A 21,188-nucleotide genomic window follows, 5' to 3' on the forward strand; every position below is an offset into this window, starting at 1 on the left:
TAGAAAATGTCAATGCTCTTTTTAAAAATTCCAGCAAAATTTAAAATTACATATTTTTTGAAAAAAAATCAGAATCTCATTGTCTTGATATGCTTTCCATTTTGACACTTTCCTCCCAGGTCTCGACCTCATGCAGAGTGCATACAGGTTTTCAGGCAAGTTGTGTTTTCTTTTTTTTCTTAATGATAGTTTACCTAAATTTGAATTCTATACAGTTGTCATAATTATTATTTGTGATAGTTTTAATAATTTCATTTATGGGAATTTATCACATGGATAACATTCAACTGAAGAAAAAAATTCTTTATAAAGATGTTCATGGTAACCTTATAGGTGATAATAAAATGATGACTGTGATCACTGTCCAGCAGTGATAACGCATGGCCTATAAACTGCACAGAACATGACCTCAGAGCTTTTTTCAGCAGTAGCCAAAAGGATCAAGGTTCTGATTGTGGCTCTTCGGTCAGCTCCGGGGACCCTAATGGTCAAGCTGATTGTCATAGCAGCTTGAATAGTCCTACAGCAGGGCCTTCTGTCTTACGTCTTGAACAAAAAATTCACTTGACTGACAGAATGGGAGGAGAAGACTCATGAATAAGGGAGCCCCAGGGATGGCCCAGCCATTCATTGGCATTGAGAGAAAAACAGAAGTGAAACACTCCCCCAAATTTGGCAGTGCCACAGGCAGAGATGAGTTGACAAGTTGTAGACATTGTTCTTTCCCATCAAGCTCTCCCTTAAGGAAACACCATTGTGTGGAGCTGACCTCAGTCACCCGGCTCTGGAATCCAAATTAGGAGAAAGTAACCTGATAGGAAAAGAGTGCAGAGGCACTGGGCTAAACTGCATTGAAACCCGGGATACAGGCAGCCTGGGTGAGGCTGATCCCTTAGAGGCCACATATCCAGCTCCCAGTGCAAATTGTAAATGTTCTTTGATAGAAAGAGCCAGACATGTGACTGACACTTATGGAACCCTTGCAGTTCTGACCTACATCCATTGGATTGGCTGGACAAACTGGGACTTTGGGTCTTTGTTGGGTATGGTTGTTCTATTGGAAATAAACTTAAGAAATGTTCACACCCCTGTCTTTAACAAAGAACCCTCACATTATGTCAAAATTAAACTGAAAATGAAAATAAATCAGGGTTTTCATGAATAGATTTGCTGCTTATCAGTACACATTAATAAATGTTCCATTTCACTTACTTAGGATAAGTTAAAAGAAAATCTCATACATTTTACCATATGTATTTTACCATACTTATTTTGAAATGAAATAGCAAAAATAATTGCAGGGATTCCCCCAGGTGGTCCAGTGGTGAAGATTCTGCGATTCCAATACAAGGAGCACTAGTTTGATCCCTGTTTGAGGAAATAAGATCCCACAATAAAAACAAAAAAACCCCAAAACAATAAAAACAAAAACCTTATCAATTAAAAAAAATCTTTAAAAAAAGCAACTGCAGAATTTTCTTTGGTGTAATGAGGCAAAATGTTAAATGTTAACCTATACTAAAATATTAACCTATACTTCTTTCCTTGGCTGCCTCATGGTCATACTACATGTTCTCCAGTCAGGCAACAGGGAAGGTAATACTAAGGGTCTCGCTGGCAGGTTTTTTTAACCATCTGAACCACAGGGAAGCCCCCAAAAGTGAAAGTGAAAGTCTTTCAGTCATGTCCCACTCTGGACTGTTGTCCATGGAATTCTCCAGGCCAGAATACTGGAGTGGCTAGCCTTTCCCTTCTCCAGGAGATCTTCCCAACCCAGGGATCGAACCCAGGTCTCCTTCATTGCAGGTGGATTCTTTACCAGCTGAGCTGCAAAGGAAACCCACTAAGGGTCTCAGTGTCTGGTTATTAGAACAGCAAGCCAGGACTATCAATTCAGGGCCTTGACTTAATGAAAAAACAAACAAGCCGGCAATTTTTAGTTTCATGTTCTCAAATGCACATATGACATTCATGGCAGGGGCAGTGGTTGAAGATAGAGTTTTCATTGGAAGAAAATTAGTGCCAAAAATCAGAATTCTGAAGAACCCAACTATAATTACAATATGAGCTTCCCAGGTGGCACAGTGGTAAAGAATCCACCTGCCAATAAGGAGATGGAAGAGACACAAATTCGATCACTGGGTTGGGAAGGTCCCCTGTTGGAGGAAATGGAATCCACTCCAGTATTCTTGCCTGGAGAATCCCATGGACAGAGGAACCTGGCGGGCTACTGTTCGTGGGGTTGCAGAGTTGGACACGACTGAGCACACGCACACACACATGCCACTAGTAAGAGGCACAGAAGAATATTGGACAGATCCAGGTAACTCCTCACCCTCAGAACTAGATAAAGTCGCCACAGTTGGGGGGATAAAGAGTAGATAAGACAGCTACGGTGAAGGGATGCACATAGTTGTCATTTATTCCTTGGTGTTTTTTGCATCAGCTTCTCTTCTGCTGAGACGTGCTGTTGCTTTGTAGTTTTGGTTACAGCCTTAAGGATCTATGTCAGCTCGTGATTGTACATTTTTTACATGGTGCACATATATTTATTTTACATTTATATATATTTTCTATTATTTGTAAGTATTTAGTCCTTTTGCTTCCTCCCTCCCATCTACTCCCTTTAGTGCCTGGATCTTGGACCCACCATCTCTCATGGGGTCATTTCTTCCTCTGTGGCTACAATATTCAGGGGCAGAAAAAGGGGGAGTTTCCCCTGGCATGCTTCATTTATTTATAAAATTTTATAATTGGAGTATAATTGCTTTATGTTGTTGTGTTAGTTTCTGCTTTACGACCGAGTGAACCAGCTATAAATATACATATATCTCCTCTCTCTTGAGCCTCCCCACCCCCATCCCACCCATCTAGGTTGTCACAGAGCACAGAGCCGAGATCCCTGGGTGATATAGCAGCTTCCCACTAACTGTTTTACACATGGTCATGTATATATGTCAATGCCGCTCTGTCAATTCGTCCCACCCTCTCCTTCCTCCACCGTGTCCACATGCCTATTCTCTTTATCTGTATCTCTATTCCTGCCTCGCAAATAGGTTCATCTGTACTGTGTTTCTCGATTCCCTGGTGGCTTTAAACCACTCTGGCGGTCCCTCACCGATGTCTCCTCACATTTCTTTGTTATTCCCAAACCAGTCCCTGGAAGGGCAAGCTCATCATCACAGCTGAGCTAACAAGACGGCAGAATTATCCACCTTCCCCGGCAGCACGTGCTTCCCAAAATGCAGGTTAAGGTAAGTGTCTCCCAGAAGGAAGTGGAATAAGGAAAGAAGGCACTTGCCACACAAGCAGGATTATGGTTGAGATGATGTGAGATACATGAAAGAACAAAAAAAATGTAAGATATTATAGGTTGAGCACTTTGAAGTGTAAAATATGGGACATTTTCTAACTACTAGCGTATCAAGTTTCAAGGATAACTGTGAACAACATTGAAAATGATTAATCTTTTTGTAGAGTTGGACACGACTGAAGTGACTTAGCATGCATACATACATTAGAGTAGAAAATGGCAACCCACTCCAGGATTCTTGCCTGGAGAATCCAAGGTACAGAGGAGCCTGGTGGGCTGCCGTCTATGGGGTCGCACAGAGTCGGACGTGACTGAAGCGACTTAGCAGCAGCAGCAGAGACGTTCTATGAAAAGCTGACATTTGAAATATCCCTCATCTAATAACTGCTGTCCAGAATCCAGTGGAATGTGGGGTTTATGGGGGGCTGTAGCAAGAAAGAAAGCTCTTGCAATTTCTGCTGCTTTACTGTTGTAAGAGGAAGTTTCATGTCCTCTATTAGACATGGAAACTGAGATGGCAAACTAAAATTTCTGTTCTTCTCTATGACCTTGGAAAAATTAAACTTAGGAAGAAATTTCATAAGACCCTTAAGAGACTTATGTGTCTGAAAGGGAGAATTTTCCCTTTAAATACTGTCAAATTATTTTTAAAATCTGAGTTTAGATTTTAGCTTTTCTTTTTCCTGCAAATATTAACATGAACAAAAATACTGATGACAAAATTCATCCATTTGATATGTTCTAGAAAAGATTACCTTGGTCAAATAATTTGAGCAAATCATAAGCATTATACTATATATAGTAATTCTATAATTATTAATTGGTAATAGAAAGATGCTCATATTAAGTGTAATAGACTTTCTAAATATTTATATTATCTGATATCTAGATAAAATTAGAGAGCACTTTTAATAGGGTATATTAATAGGGTATAAAGATTTAATTTTAACATAGAAAAATATGTTTCTATTGAGAGCAACTTTATATTGTGACAAAAGACATTTTGGACACATTTCTTTTACTTTGTACTCAGAGCTGAACTTTTGGACTTGATAGTGTTTTTGTCAGTATTATGCATCCACAAAGTCTTTTGATGCCAGAGTATAGAATGGAAAAAACATTAAAATTTTTATGATAGAGTTTTATAAAAGCATGGTGGCTGGGAATCAGGGATGGTGATAAAACTGAGCAACGTGAATAACTTGTCCATATGCTGTGTCCATTTAGAATTAGAGAACATAAAAAGAAAGAAATCAGATTTCTTATCGTCTTTCAGTTCAGAGATTCATTTTTTTTTTTTTTTTTTCTGGCTGCACTGTGTAGCATGTGGGATCTTGGTTCCTTAGTTCCTCCACCAGGGATGGAACCCATGCCTCCTGCAGTGGAAGTGTAGGGTCTTAACAACTGGACCATCAGGGAAGTCCATCTGTTCATAGATTCTTAGTTTTTCTTTTTCACCTGAAGAGGAGAGGTAGAGAAAGGAATTACAGACAGAGAAAAGTAAGGGCACTGGTAAGATGGTGAGAAAAAACAATACATGTTAAAAACTCCAACAGTTCAATGTTTCTGAGCAAAATGCCAGAGGGTGTGATGGAAGAAGATCATGGAGACTTAAGTGGTGACAGTTGAGATGGGAGCCAGATGAGCTGCAAGAGGTCAAAATATGGGAGGAGAGAGGAGATTTCTGATGGATCAAATCTCCTAATAAGACAACAGGTGGTAAGTGTTAAGATTCCAGGTGGTGGGGTCTCCTGGGTGTGGATGTAAGAGAGTTTGTGGAGGTTGAACAGGTACACGCTCAATACCATTCTTCTCATTCACTGAAGACTTCCAAATTATAGTATACTCATTGATGGCAATAATTCTAAACGGTGTGTGGATGAACATTTTGAATAGTTGTGTTACAGAAAAAATATCTTGTATAGCACAGATGGGACCGTTCTGGGTGTTATTACCAATAAGTAAACAATTGAAAATTAAATGATGTAAAGAGATATATTAAGTGATAGACTGAGGGTAAATGATTAGAGCAAAAATCATGAAGGTGCAATGTGAATTAAGGAGGTTGGGGAACCTTGATTTAAGAGGTGAAGTGGTTGTGGTGAAGGTTTGTGGAATAGCCACTGCATGCGTGGGGTATGGAGTTCTAGAACAATGGAAATATTATGGGTGGTGTGGGCCCAGCTGAGCCTGGAGGCATGTGACTTTTGTACTCTAAGCCTATCTACATGGCTGTACGACAGCCTCCCAGCCACCCGCAGCAAGGACAGTGAAGGCGGCATGGATCCCAGGCTGAGGTTTCGCTTGGGAGGCTTTGGGCATGGATTGGAAATGCAGGAGAATTGAGACAGACTCTGATAAAGGCATCTCTGTATTTGTCCATGTGGTGCAATTCCATTTCTGGGTATACACCCTCTTGATGAAGGTGAAAAAGGAGAGTAAAAAAGCTGGCTTAAAACTCAACATTCAAAAAATGAAAATCATGGCATCTGATCCCATCACTTCATGGCAATTAGATGGGGAAACAGTGACAGACTTTATTTTCTTGGGCTCCAAAATCACTGCAGACGGTGATGAAAGCTGTGAAATTAAGAGACATTTGCTCCTTGGAAGAAAAGCTATAACAAACCTAGACAGCATATTAAAAAGCAGAGACATTCACTTTGTTAACAAAGATCTGTATAGTCAAAGCTATGGTTTGTCCACTAGTCATGTATGGATATGAGAGTTGGACCATAAAGAAGGCTGAGCTGCTTTTGAACTGTGGTGCTGGAGTAGCCTCTTGAGAGTCCCTTGGACAGCAAAGAGATCAAACCAGTCAATCCTAAAGGAAATCAACCCTGAATGTTCATTGGAAGGACTGATGCTAAAGCTCCAATACTTTGGCCACCTGATGCGAAGAGCCGACTCATTGGAAAAGATCCTCGTGCTGGGAAAGATTGAAGGCAGGAGGAGAAGGGGATGAAAGAGGATGAGATGCTTGGATGGCATCACTGACTCAATGGACATGAGCTTGAACAAACTCCGGGAAATAACGAAGGACAGGAAAGATTGGCGTGCCGCAGTCCATGTCACAAAGAGTCAGACTCGACTTAGCGACTGAACAACAGCCAGGGAGTAGTGGCATTTTTATGACCCACCAGGAGGCAGAGAAGATGAGGAACATCACCCCATACCCTATGCTCCCGCAGTGCCCTAGGGGTGGTGTTCACCCTTTGTTCTCACTCCCTTACAGGTTGGATTAGTCTAGCCTGTGGGGAGGCTTGGCCCGAAGAGGGGAGGTCTCGCTGGGCATGCCTGACCCTGGAAATCTTATAGAGGAGGTGCCACTGCTTCTTGGGGAGCTGGTGGTGAGATAGACCAACCAGCCCCTGTCTTGGAAGGCCCCAACTGGACCACATTCTCTGCAGGAACGGAGACTGAAATACAGCCAGCCCTGGCATAGGACGCTGATACCCATGTTGAACCCGGTGGTGGGCCAGAAATTTATGATATGGCGGTGACCCACTGCTGATCTGGGGGAAATGGACGTATCCTAGGAATGGGTAGGGGATTTGGAAAAACCAAAGACAGAAAGGGAGCTTTAAAAGCTATCCCAAACAGCTGTTGAGGATCTGGTAAAAGTACTAATAACCTGAAAGCAAATGTTGTTTGACCTCACGGCTGCCAGGACCCACCTGAAATGCAGTGTTGGTCTCCTGTGAAAACCTGACCAGTGCAGACATACCCACCTGCCCTGACCATCTCCGATGTCCCACCTGCTCCAGCAGAGGCCTCAGGGATAAGCCCTCGTCAGGGTGGGTAACCCCCACACCCGGGGTTTAGGATGCAGGCCGAGATCACCTCCAGCTGAGGGCCACTGGAGCCACAGAAGACCTCATGTTGAGGTCATTATTGCCTGATCCCCTAGAAATAAACTAAGGGTGACAGCTCTGGTTGACACTGCAGCTATCAAGGTGTGGGTCAAAATATGTTCTGTTGACCACCAGTCCAGGTTGGATGCGTGAGACAAGTGCTCGGGGCTGGTGCGCTGGGAAGACCCAGAGGGATGGGATGGAGAGGGAGGTGGGAGAGGGGATCGGGATGGGGAATACATGTAAATCCATGGCTGATTCATGTCAATGCATGGCAAAAACCACTACAATATTGTAAAGTAATTAGCCTCCAACTAATAAAAATAAATGGAAAAAAAAAATATGTTCTGTTGCCCCTTCTCTCTCAGCTCAAGCTCCCACACTGACCGAATGACATGCCCCTTTGTAGCATGCTTCCCTAGTGCCTTGGATGGTAAAGAATCTGCCTGCGATGTGGGAGACCCAGGTTCGATCCCTGGGTTGGGAAGATCCCCTGCAGGAGGGCATGGCAACCCACTCCAACATTGTTGCCTGGAGAATCCCATGGACAGAGGAGCCTGGCAGGCTATAGTCTATGGGGTTGCAGAGTCGGACACGACTGAGCTACTAACACTTTGCAGTACAAGAGTGCCCGGTCGGCCAGCCCACTGTCTCTAGAAATGGGGGTGCTCCTAGGCCCTGTGTTGGATGGGGATTCTCCAGATGCCCACTCCCCATTCCGCTGCAACCCATGGGGGCGGGGGAAGCTCCTGCCGATGCCTGGTGTGGGATGATCTAGCCGGGCAATTGGTCTTCCATGGACTGCAGACTCTATTAGCCCAACAGTGACACCATCTGGATGGAAACAGGAATGAACCACAGCAACCCATGGGCTGAGCTGAGTGGTCTGGATGGTGCTCACTAGGGAGTCCTGGCCCTAACCCTTGGCACTGATAACTGGGCTGTTTTAAAGGCATTAACCCTATGGCTAGGCCAGTGGGAAGCCAAGGGACAGATGATTGTGAATAAGCCCTTGTGGGGTCAGAATGTGTGGAAAGACACCCTCACGCTCTTCCTTGCCCTGGCTCATAAGATGCTGTGCTCTGTTTTTAGTCACTCAGCTGTGTCTGACTCTGCAACCCCGTGGACTGTAACCCAGCAGTCTCTGTCCATGGGATTCTCCAGGCAACAATACTGGAGTGGTTGCCATGCCCTTCTCCAGGGGTTCTTCCAAACCCAGGGATTGGAACTTCTGAGGCTCCTTCATGGGCAGTCAGATGCTTTACCACTGAGCCGCCTGGGAAGCCCACCATGTATGAATCCCCTTATCAAACTGATGATGACCAAGGATCACATTTCAAAAGTCATGATAGGAAAGACTGGGTAAAAGAACATGATGTTGAAGGGGTTCCACCTCCTTCAAAGAAAAGAAAAAACACTCTTCTGATTCTTACCATGGATCACTGTCTATATGCTGAGAACATCATGTCCCATCGTGCTGGGAAAGGCGTTAATCCACTAGAACGTTCGATGGGATGTCCCATTGGGATGAATGGGTTACTTTGCACTCTCAAGTGAGAGGGAAGCACTCAGTCTTTACTGGGATTCTGTTGTCTTGCTGCAAATGGGACCTGCTGAGATGCTGTCTACCTGGAATGGCACGTTGCACCACTGAGAGAGGGTGGGAGTCCTCCTCTGGCCTCCCCACCCCAGTGCACCCCTCACAGTGCTGCCTTCCCAGCCAACGTGGAGGGTCTGTACAACCGGGTAGATGTCTAAACCTGCAGTTCCATTAACATCTAAGGATCAGGCTGCAAGTGTAATATGTGTATATAATAGATAATTAATTTTATTTTTGGCTGTGCTGTCTCCATTGCTGCACAGCCTTCTCTCTAGTTGGGGTGAGTGGGAGCTACTCTTTGTTGCAGTGTACAGATTTCTCACTGCAGTGGCTTCTCTCTTGTTTCAGAGAACAGGCTCTAGGGCACATGGACTTCAGTATTTGCAGCAAAAGGTCTCAGTAGTTGCAGTTCCTGGGCTCTAGAGCACAGGCTCAGTAGTTGTGGCCCATGGGACTAGTGGCCCATGGGAGTCCACATGCTCCACGGCTTGTGAGATCCTCCCGGACCAGGGATTGAACCTGTGACTTCTGCATTGGCAGGCAGATTTTTTTTTACCCCTGAGCCACCAGGGAAGCCCACACAAGTGTAATTCTTATAGAAGCGGAAGACCTTCCCGTACAAGTTCCTACTAAAGATCTGTCTTTTCAGCATTAGACTTCTGCTCCTCTTACAGTATTTGGTCATGGAATGGGTCAAGGATGGAAATACCTTTCTACGGGAGGCCCAGTTGTGTGCCTGGCAAAGGAATTGATCCATCTGTTGGGTATGTGGGCAGCTGCCCCCTCTCGCTGGTCAGGATGGTGGCTATCACCCCCCCCCCGCCCCAGGAAGGGGATTGGAAGGCACTAAAGCAGAGCATGAGGGAAGAACGAGCTGGGACAAGCATGCTTAATTCATCTGGTGTTACCCATGCTGATCTGGACACCTGGCCTGTGACACATGCTCTCACTGTGTCTGGGTGTTCATTTTCTGTCAAACTACACCGGCAGCCCATCAAACGCCTGACCAACAGAGTCCTAAAAATACCACCACCAGCGCCGTGGGTAGCTACACAGATTTGGGATACGTTCATGTCACTCATCCAGCTAATAGGCATTTGAGCCCCGGGCACCCCTATGTTGGGGATAGAACAATCATGCTATAAAAATAGCCAACCTAATTGCATGAGGAATAGGGGATGAATATCCCTGGAACCTTGCAATCATTCTGTCACATCAGAGGACAGTGGTGGGTGTGGCAGTGATTGGCTGTGCTGCCCACGCCTGGGTATATATTGGGTCACTCCCAGAGGGATTCTGGTTACATGGCACAAATCTTTGGCTGTGGCTTCCACCTGGTAGGTTGGCCTGATGCTCCCTGGGTTTTTCCTGGGCACAGGAGAGAACCCACCCCATAGTAACACACACTGCCAGCCTCCCTCTCCTCGAGGCCACATGAGCATGTTTTGTTTACCACGAGTATGATCATTTGGCCACAGTCTTTGTCCCTTCTGCTGGCCTGGAGCAAGACTTAAATGAGAGCTGGCAAAGCCTGTCATTACCGAATACTGAAATCTCTAATGAGAAAAGCTGTCCTCCCAAACAGGATGGACTTGGACGTTATACAGCCCTGGAGGAGGGATTTGTGTCATGATCTAAACAGACTGTTGTGTGTTCACACCCGATGAGTCTGCTAATGTGTCAATTTTATTAAGTCACACGAGTGCACAAGTGAATGCTCCAAATGAGCTGAAACCTGGCCTAAGGGACTTAAAAAAACAGTAGTTTGGATGATGAGGCTTTTTTTTCTTCTTTAAAGTCTTCATTGAATTTGTTACAATATTGCTTCTGTTATATGTGGTTTTTTTTTTTTTTTTTTTTTTTGACCTTGAGGCGTGTGAGATCTTAGGTCTCTGACCAGGGATCGAACCCACCCCTGCATTGAAAGGCAAAGTCGAATTACTGGACTGCCAGAGAAGTCCTGATGAGACTTTTAATAGGAAAACATGTGACTTATTTTGGGAATCATTATCTTAACCTGTGTCTTCTCCTGCATCTGCCTGTATTGTTGCTGCCTCCAGTGCAGCCAGAGAATCATCAAATTAGTGAAACCCCTTGATGACCGCTCAGGTGAAAATTGTGGGGGGGATAAAAGGGGGCGTGTAAAATTGTAAGAGCTGGTCGTGGGGGTGGTGTGACCGCTGGTTCACCCCTGAGATGGATCCAGACAGGGGGAGGCTCTTCCCCTCCTTCCACCCATGTCCCGTGAATGTACATTTCACCTGCCGTTCCCACACTGGGAGCCATTTTCAAGGACACAGGCTTGAGAGAGAGCAGTGTGTTGTTGAGACTGTCTGGATGCGCACATAATTGAGCCCCCTTGAGAGCTGGACTGTGAAGAAAGCTGAGCGCCAAAAAATTGATGCTTTTGAACTGTGGTGTTGGAGAAGACTCCTGAGAGTCCCTTGGACTGCAAGGAGATCCAACCAGTCCATCCTAAAGGAGATCAGTCCTGGGTGTTCATTGGAAGGACTGATGTTGAAGCTGAAACTGCAATACTTTGGTCACCTCATGCGAAGAGTTGACTCATTTGAAAAGACCCTGATGCTGGGAAGGATTGAGGGCAGGAGGAGAAGGGGACGACAGAGGATGAGATGGCTGGATGGCATCACCGACTCGATGGGCATGAGTTTGAGTAAACTCCGGGAGTTGGTGATGGACAGGGAGGCCTGGCGTGCTGCGATTCACGGGGTCACAAAGAGTCGGACACGACTGAGCGACTGAACTGAACTAAGGCTTCTGTATAAACTGTTAAGATGCTTGGGTGGTGCGGACAGATACCCATCTTGTGGCTGCTGAAGACAAACCTCGTAAGTTCCCTTGCTTGAGAAAACTGCTATCTACCCACCTGGGGTGGGCTGCCTGCTTCTTGGGTCTCTCCCTGTGTCTTCATGTTCAGCGCCCACTTTGGATATCGCTGGGATGACGAGTTTGTGAACCAACACCTAGAATAGTCAAGTTTGCAGAGACAGAAAGTAGAACAGAAGTTACCAGGGCCAGGGGGCACAGATGGGGAGTTATTTGGGATGGAGTTGCAGTCTGGGATGATGAAAAAGTTCTGGAGGTAAATGGTGGTGATGTTTACATGATGTCGCAGACAGATGTAATGCTGTTGAACTGCACACTTAAAAATGGTTAAAAATGGCAAATTTTATGTTACATACATTTTATCATAATAAATACTCGAGGCCATGAATGTATTCGTTCAATGAGAAATAATGGATACGGTAACACAAGGCTTGATGTTTTTAACATCTGGCCCCCCTGAAACACCCCTGACCCCTCTGAGGGTTTCACAAGCTCCTTCAGGAACTTAACTCCATTTTTCAGTTGACTCCTCTCTCAGAGGGACTCAAAATCAAGCCCGGGGTGTGTTACCAATGCCAACCTTCATTCTGTATCACTTTCTTTGCTCAGGAGCATCCGTCCACTGAAAATATAACCTCTGCCTCCTCTTTAGGTACTTTTCTGTCCCACCATTGCAAGAAAAGCCAGGAGACCATATGTCAATGAGTTTTTTTTTTTTTTTTTCCATTTATTTTTATTAGTTGGAGGCTAATTACTTTACATTATTGTAGTGGTTTTTGTCATACATTGACATGAATCAGCCATGGAGTTACATGTATTCCCCATCCTGATCCCCCCTCCCACCTCCCTCTCCACCCGATCCCTCTGGGTCTTCCCAGTGCACCAGGCCCGACCACTTGTCTCATACATCCAGGGCTGGTGATCTGTTTCACCCTAGATAATATACATGTTTCGATGCTGTTCTCTAGATGTACAGAACAGAATTTTGGACTCTGTGGGAGAAGGTGAGGGTGGGATGTTTTGAGAGAACAGCGTCAATGAGTTTTAAAAGGTGCTCACAGCGGTCACCAGCTCCTCATTTCAGGATCCAAGCCTGAGCCAGGAATTGTTGCTGAAATTTGACCTCTGTGTGCCCATGTGGGTTCAAATCTTGGAGACAGAGCTTTGGGTGAAATAAAAATAGTGTTATTAAGAAACCTTTTTTTGGCCACGCCAAGTGGCATGTGGGATCTTCTCCAACCAGAGATTGAACCAGTGCACCCTGCATTGGGAGCACAGAGTCTTAACCACTAGACTGCCAGAGAAGTTCCCAAAATAGATTTATTGCCAAGCAGGGAGTCCAGAGTAGCTAGTGCTTAAAAGACTTGAACTCTCCCAAAGGCTTTCAGGGAAAGGTTTTTTAAAGATAGGGTGAGGAAGAGGGGTTTGGGGCTGTGTTATTAGCTCATGGACATTCTTCTGACTGGTAGGTGGTGAAGTAATTGGGAGTCACCATCATCAACTTACTGTTTCCAGCTGTTCTGGGGTCTATGTGCTTGTGGACAGCATACAGTTAATTTCTTCCACCTGGTGGGGGCTTCAAGTGTCTGCAAAACAGCTCAAAGGACATGGCTCAGAATATTATCTAGAGCCCTTGAAAGTGAAAGTTACACAGTTGTGTCCGACTTTTTGTGATCCCATGGACTGTAGCCCACCAGACTCTGCCCATGGGTTTTCCCCAGGCAAGAATACTAGAGAGAATTGCCATTCCCTTCTCCAGGGGATCTTCCCGACTCAGGGGTCAGACCCAGGTCTCCTGCATTGCAGGCAGATTCTTTACCATCTGAGCCACTAGGGAAGCCCTTGAGGAGGAACTAAAGGTCCTTGAGTTTGTTTAATGGTTACATTATTATTGTTTTGTCTTGCTTGACTATTTCCCTTTCATTCTGCATTTTCTAACTTCTCTGATTAAGTTTGTTCTATGAGTAAAGTTTTTCTACAGACAAAAGGCAGGCAGAGATCATGGGTGTGAGGGTCAATTCCGGGAAGGTCTCATAGGGTCCTGCTGAGTTATAGAAGGACTCACCAGTGTAATAAAAAAGATAGATCGTATTATTCTGAAATTAACTGTTTACCTTGCGTTTATTCCTCTTAAAGGAAGCTAGTAGAAGGGAGGGCACTAATTCAAGTGTGTATATTCCTGGCCTCTGGGCTTCTCTGGTGGCTCAGATCGTAAAGAATCTGCCTGAAATGTGGGAGACCTGGCTTCGATCCCTGGGAGGGGACGATCCCCTGGAGGAGGGCATGGCAACCCACTCCAGTATTCTTGCCTGGAGAAGCCCATGGACAGAGGAGCCTGGTGGGGTCCATATGGTCGCAAAGAGTTGAACACGGCTGAGCAACTAACACACACACATTCCCAGCCCCTGACACTGTGCCAGACACATAGGAGTAGGTGTTCAGTGAATTTTTTCAGCTGGAGATATTCAAGACAATTAAACCAATTTAACATTTAGTTACACCTCTATTAGTTATCTATTGCTGTGTAGGAAATTACCTGAAACTCAATGGTTTAAAGTAAAATTAATCATATATTATCTTTTACAATTTTGCTGAGTCCAAATTTTAGGCATAGCCCAGGAGAAATGGCTCTATGATGGCTGGGGGCCCCAAGGCAAGGCTCAGAGGCTGGGGGCTGGAATTGTGTGAAGGTTCATTTGTTCACATGTCTAGTGCTTGACAGTGGGTCACCACACGTGGCCTTTCCATGTGGCCTGGGCTTCTTCCCAACATGTTGGCTGGGTTTTGAGGGTAAGTATTCTAAGAGACAGAGAGAGAGAGAGAGAGAAAGCCTTGTTTAACTTACCTTCAGAAATCACACTACATCATTTTTGTAACATTTAGGATAGTTACACGGTGTGTCTGGGTTCAAGGAAAGGGAAGGTAGACTCTAACAGAGGCGTGTCAATGTCACTTTGTAAGAAGAGCGTGGGAGATGGGTTTGTGAATTACACATGCCACAGTGGCTCAGAATCTGCCCACAATATGAGAGACCTGGGTTCGATCCTTGGGGTGGGAAGATCCTACGGAGGAGGGCATGGCAACTCTCTCCAGTATTCCTGCCTAGAGAATCGCCATGGATAGAGGAGCCTGGCAGGCTCCATGTGGCAGCAGAGTGGGACATGATCGAGGGACTAAGCCCACCACAATGTCTATAATGGGTCAGGTACCGTGTTAATGCTTTTTCCCTTTAGAATATCTACTTCAGCTTTTTTAGTAAAGAAATCAATGATGGCAACATTCTTTTGCTCTGTTCTTCTACTTCAAGTTCCTGTAAATGTAAAAAAGCAGAATATAATTGGCTGTCTTTTTCATGATTCAAGGTTGATTTACTTATTAATATGCTTGTTCAGCAAATATTGATTTGAGCACCAACAGCTAGATGCTAAGTTAGGTGCTAAGGAGAGAGGTGAATGAAACAGAATTGATTTCTACCTAGGTGGCCTGGTTGGTGGTGGAAGAAAGCCTTGTGACCATTAATTTATTTATGTGTAGATTCTACACTGAGTCATCAAATAATAGTCATAGATTGATATGACTTTCATGAAGGCCACCCTTCTTTCTTGGTAGGGCCATGGCAACCAAGTGGCTGACCATTCTAATTTTAAAACTATCCAGGGAATAAGAGACAAAGTTCCTGATGATAAAGGTTTATGACAATTTAAGCTCATTTTTCTTTTGCCTAGTTTTCTGTGAAGCCACAAAAGTAGTCAGGTCTCTCTTTACAAATACTCATTACACATTAAGTAGTTGTTATTGATCACTTGTTAGCTGTTTACTTTTCTGGCTAATTTTTCTCAACTTTTAACTTTTCCTTAAGGGGTAATTATCTATTTTGTAAACATTTAAATATCTTGTCTTCTTCCTATAGGGAAATTCAAACTGTACACAGAATTTTGGATAAAGTCAAGAAGCCAAGACAGTGCGAGGTTAACTTGCGGGCCCACAAATGCTGTATTTCTGTGAGTACACACTGATAATGCTGGCTTTTAATGTGATACCGTGTTGTTTGTACTTACATTGAAGTTTCTTGACTCTGATTCCTCTTCTTTGTAATGTAGCTCCCAACTCATGTTTGTAACCTTGCTCTAGTTTGTGCTCTGTTCTTTTAAAAAAGTTTTTTGTTTTTATTGAAATAGAGTTGGTTCACAATATTGTATTAGTTTCATGAATATAGCAAAGTGATTCGGTTATATATATATATATTTTTTTCAGGTTATTTTCCATTATAGGTTATTACAAGGTATCGAATATAGTTCCTTATGCTATACAGTATATTCTTGTTGTGTATTTACTTTGTGTACAGTGGTTTGTGTTTTTTAATCACATACTCCTGGTTTATCCCCTCCCCCTGCCCATCCTTTTTCCTTTGGTAATCACAGGTTTGCTTTCTATTTCTGTGAGTCTGTTTCTGTTTTATGTATAATTTCACTTGTATTATTTAGATTCCATATGTAAGCAATATCATATACGTCTTTCTGGTTTACTTAGTGTGATATTCTTTAGGTCCACCCATGTTGCTGCAAATGGCAATATTTCATTCATTTTTATGACTGAGTAATATTCCATTGTGTAAGTATCTCTACCGCATCCTAAACCAATCACCTGTCAATGGGCACTTGAGTTGCTTTCACGTGTTGGCTACGGTGAAGAATGCTGCTATAAACATTGGGGTATGTGTGTCTTTTCGAGTGAGAGTTTTCACCTTTTCAGTATGTATGCCCAGGAGTCACATTGCTGGATCATATAGTTTGTGCTTTGTTCTAAAATGTCCATGTTAATCTCTTATCATCAGAATTAGCATCTTAAATGAAATTACTAGGATCCTATTTTCTTGTTTTGATATTTTAAATATTTTAGCATTCTTCCTGACCTGGGCTTGAATGTTTGAATTTAATGTGTTTAGAGAAAGCTGTTCTAAATACTCTTGGAACTAGTATCATTCATTTAGCATTATTGAACTCCTATTATGTGCTAGGCACTGTGCCAAGTTGCAGAGATCTGATGCCCAGTAAACAGGCATGATCCCTGCCTTCTCAGAATCTAGTGTCTGGTCAGAGGGTTAGACTTAATCAACTGAGTTACATACCAAGAAAATGCTTGCTTAATAAGACACAGAATTGTGTGTTATTATAGAAAGATGTTATGCAGAGATGTTGGGCATTTTAGTCAAATGAAATTTTGATTTTTGAACAGTTTTAGGTTTACAGAAAAATTGAGAAGATACTACCAAGCATTCATTCTTGTCTACTTGGCAGGCAGTTTCTCCTGTTACTGACATCTTATATTCGTATGGTATATTTGCTACAGTTCATACACCACTATTGAAACATTATCAGTTAAAGTCCATCATTCCTGTTTATATGTTTATTTTAATGTATTTATTTTTAATTGAAGGATAATTGCTTTACAATATTGTTTGGGTTTCTGCCATACATCAACATGAATCCGTCATAGGTACACATATGTCCCCTCCCTTTTGACCCTTTCTCCCACCTCCCATTCCTTCCCACCCCTCTAAGTTGTTACAGAGCCCCAGTTTGAGTTCCCTGAGTCATATGGCAAATTCCCATTGGCTATTTATTTTACATATGGTAGTATATATGCTTCCATGCTCCTCTCCATTTGCTCCACCCTCTCCTTCTTCCACCTGCCATGTCCATAAGTCTGTTCTCTATATTTGCATCTCCATTGCTGCCCTGCAAATAGGTTCATCAGTACCATCTTTCTAGATTCCATATATATGTGTTAATATGTTTTGTCCTCTTTCTGACTTACTTGACTCTATGATAGGCTCTAGGTTCATCTACCTCCTTAGAACTGACCCAAATGTATTCTTTTTTATTCAATTGTACATTGTACATGTGTATGTTGTACACGTGTACTCCACCGTACATGTGTATGTTACATACATGTACATGTGTGTTGCACATGTGTGCATGTGTATTCCATTGTACACATGTACATGTGTATGTTGTACATGTGTACATGTGTTGTCATACGTGTGTGCGTGTGTATTCCATTGTACACGTGTACCACAACTTCAAAGTCCATAATTTCTTCAGCTTTCCGTAGCTTTCACCTTATGACCTTTTCCATCTAGATTCCACCTAGAACACCACAGTAACTTTAATCATCGTGTCTCCTTAGTCTCCTCTAGGCTGAGATGGTTTCTTAGACTTTCCCTGTCTTTGCTGACCTCGACAGTTTTGCAGAGTGCTCGTCAGGTGTGTGTAGAATGTCCCTCAGTTGGAATTTGTCTGTTTTTCTCGTGATTAGCCTGAGGTGATGGGTTTTGGGGAGGCAGACCACAGAGGTAAAGTGCCACTCTCATCACGTCCAATCAAGGGTACATACTGCCCAACCACCCAGAACTGGCTGGCCCCATCCAGCTCTTTAGCCCCAAGGGTGGCTGCTCTTTCTGGTCCCTTTGAAGCTGCTCCCCTGCCGCCAGGGGTGCTGCCCTGTGTGGTATATTGTCGTTCAGCCGCTCAGTCATGTCTGACTCTTTGTGACCCCATGAACGGCAGCACACCACACTTCCCTGTCCTTCACCATCTCCTGGAGCTTGCTCAAACTCATATCCATTGAGTCAGTGATGCCATCCAATCATCTCATCCTCTGTCATCCCCTTCTCCTCCTGCCTTCAATCTTTCCCAGCATCAAGGTCTTATTCTAATGAGCTGGCTTTTAGCATCAGGTGGCCAAAGTACTGGAGCTTTAGCATCAGTCCTTCCCATGAACATTCAGGGTTGATTTCCTTTAGGATTGACTGGTGTGATATCATTTCAGTCCAAGGGAGTCTCAAGAGTCTTCTTCAACACCACAATTCAAAAACATCAATTCTTCAGTGCTCAGCCTTCTTTATGATCCATTTCTCACATCCATACATGACTACTGCCCTGTGTGCATAGAGGTGAATTTGGTGGGAAACTACCACTCTGAAATACACAGATGTCTTTGGAGCAGATCCCCTCTTCCTGTCAGTCACTCTGGCCCAGCCTCTGAGCTGCTCCCTAGAGTCGATGGGACGAGAAAGTGGAGATACTGCAAATGTGAAAGTGACATCTGAGAATCTCCTCCGGGTGTTCTACCTCTTGCCTCTTTCTAGGTTCTGCTTAGGGGCCAAGCCCCACTCTCTCTCCCCCATCACAGAGAACAAGAGTTTGTTCTCTTCTGGAGGACAGAGAGCTTCCCCACTTCATCCTGGTGGAGAGCGGGACACTGGTCTCCCCTGATCTCCCACAGTGGGGAGGGAGCATCCTGGATGCTGAGCTCTGCTCCAAGTGGGGGCCCTGGAGGGACCGGCCTGGCAGTTCTTGGCGCTCTGTGTTCCCAGAGGCAGCGGGAGGCTGGTGTGAGGAACCTGAGGTAGGAGAAGCCTTGCCGGGTGGAGTCAGGGAGGCCTGGCCTCTGCTCCGGAGGCCTAGGACTTCACCTCCACCTCCACTGTATCTGCTAGACCCTTATGAAGGAGCCTGCTTCTCTCCTCCCCTCCCCCCTCCAGAAAGAGGTACATCCTCTCTACATGACATATCTCAGTTGACATTGACCTTGACCAGCTAGTGGCCAAGGCTCTGTCAGTTTCTCCATAGTACAGTTACCCCCATGCTCCCATGCCATCCTCCTGGAAGGTCGTCACCATGTACTGCCCACATGTGTGGAGTGTGCAGTTCTCTTCCTCCTCCCTTGAGCATCTCCATAAATTATTTGGAATTTTTCTGCATGATGGATTTGTCTTTTCTCCCCTAAAAAGTTTATATTCATAACCAGTGTGGTCATTTGCAAGCCATGTGACCTCTGGTGAGCTGCTTAACCTTGATGGATTTGTCTCCTTATCTTTTTTTAAAATTTATTTATTTATTTTAATTGGAGGCTAATTACTTTACAGTATTGTAGTAGTTTTTACCATACATTGACATGAATCAGCCATGGGTGTACATGTGTTCCCCATCCTGAAACCCCCTCCCACCTCCCTCCCCATCTCCTTATCTTTAAAATCTGTCTTCCACAAAAATTTTTGAGACATGGAAGTCCAGAACGCTTTGTGCTTTATGAACTGTGACTCCACGGGGATCTTAGTCATTGTTTCCCTTAGTTCAGATTTCTTGTCCCCCGAGGCAGTCTTTCCTGGAGGTTATCTGCATGGTGCTCCCCGCCACCTCCGGCTCTGGGAAGGGTGAGGGGACGCTGGACCAGCCGGCGGTGGAGGAGGGTCTGCGGTTTCAGGGTGTGGCTGCTGGTTGGGGACCCAGACCCTCGGGCCCTGGTCGGAAGTTCTGCATGGCTTGAAATTCTTCGCCTTCCTGCCAGGAAAGCCCCTCACCTGGGTGATGGCTGTGGTTAAGATTTCCCAACAGTAAGCTGTTTCAGGACTGTGAACTGGGTCAGAGGTATGAGGAAGAGAAGGGCTTTTTCTAATCAGGGAACAGACAGGGTGCATCCGGGTCCCAGAATTTCAGTCAAGGCTGCCTCCCCTCCTCTTTTGAGCATCCTCCTTTTCTCTGCTCCTCCATGAGACTCTCTTATGAGGATTTTTGCTTTCACTTTTATGCAAGTTCCTCACGCGGTTGCCCATTGTGATTGGAACGGCTGTCTTTATAAAGACACTTAAAAGTCAGGTTGAAACAAGGCACGGTCTCCGCAGAGGATGTTAAGCTTGTTGACTGGAAGCCTGCCTGCCAGGACAAGATCCCTCTGCGAACACCACACACAATCTGCTATTGTCTCCGGGGATGAGACGGTGCCAACAAAAAATGCGAAGTTCCAGCCAAGAGGAGGAATCCTGCCTTAACTGCTTCGCCACTAAGAGTCATTTACGGGAAGGGATTGTGAGTGTGTGCGTGCGCTCGGTCATGTCCGACTCTTTGCGACCTCATGGACTGTAGCCCACCAGGTTCCTCTGTTCATGGAATTTTCCAGGCAAGAATACTGGAGTGGGTTGCCATTTCTTGCTCCAGGGGAACTTCCTCACCCAGGCATCAAACCCTTGTCTCTTGCATCTCCTGCATGGGTGGTGGGTTCTTTACCAGCCGAGCCAGTAGGGAAAGAGAAGGCAAAACCCCTGTGCTTGGTTTAAAGCCTGCAGACACCAGAGCGCAGATGGGACCGCAGCAGAGCCTGTTAAGGGTCCTGGTACCACGGAGCTGGTGGTTCCCTCGCAGATGGGCGCTGGTCAGCATCAGAGCCTCGCCTCTGTTCTGAGCTTGCCTGATGCTGCCAGTGGGGAAAGTCAGTGCCCCCTCACCTACTTTTCCACTTTCTTATTGTGGTCCCAGAAGTGTTCTCAGGGCTAACCCTGTGCCAGGACTGTGGGGTGAGTTTGGGGTAGCCGCATAGCTTTTTGGGCACTTTAAGGAGAAAGGATAAAATGCAATATGCAAGGAAGAAACTTGGGAAGAAGAAACAAGACAGAAAAGAACAAAGAAATTATACTGAGTTAGGTAATGGAGGCTTCTTAGGTGGTACTAGTGGTAAAGAACCTGCCTGCCAACGCAGGAGACGTAAGAGACACAGGTTTGATCCCTGAGTCAGG

The sequence above is a fragment of the Muntiacus reevesi genome, chromosome 11 (assembly GCF_963930625.1).
Source record: "Muntiacus reevesi chromosome 11, mMunRee1.1, whole genome shotgun sequence".
Taxonomy (NCBI): Eukaryota; Metazoa; Chordata; class Mammalia; order Artiodactyla; family Cervidae; genus Muntiacus; species Muntiacus reevesi.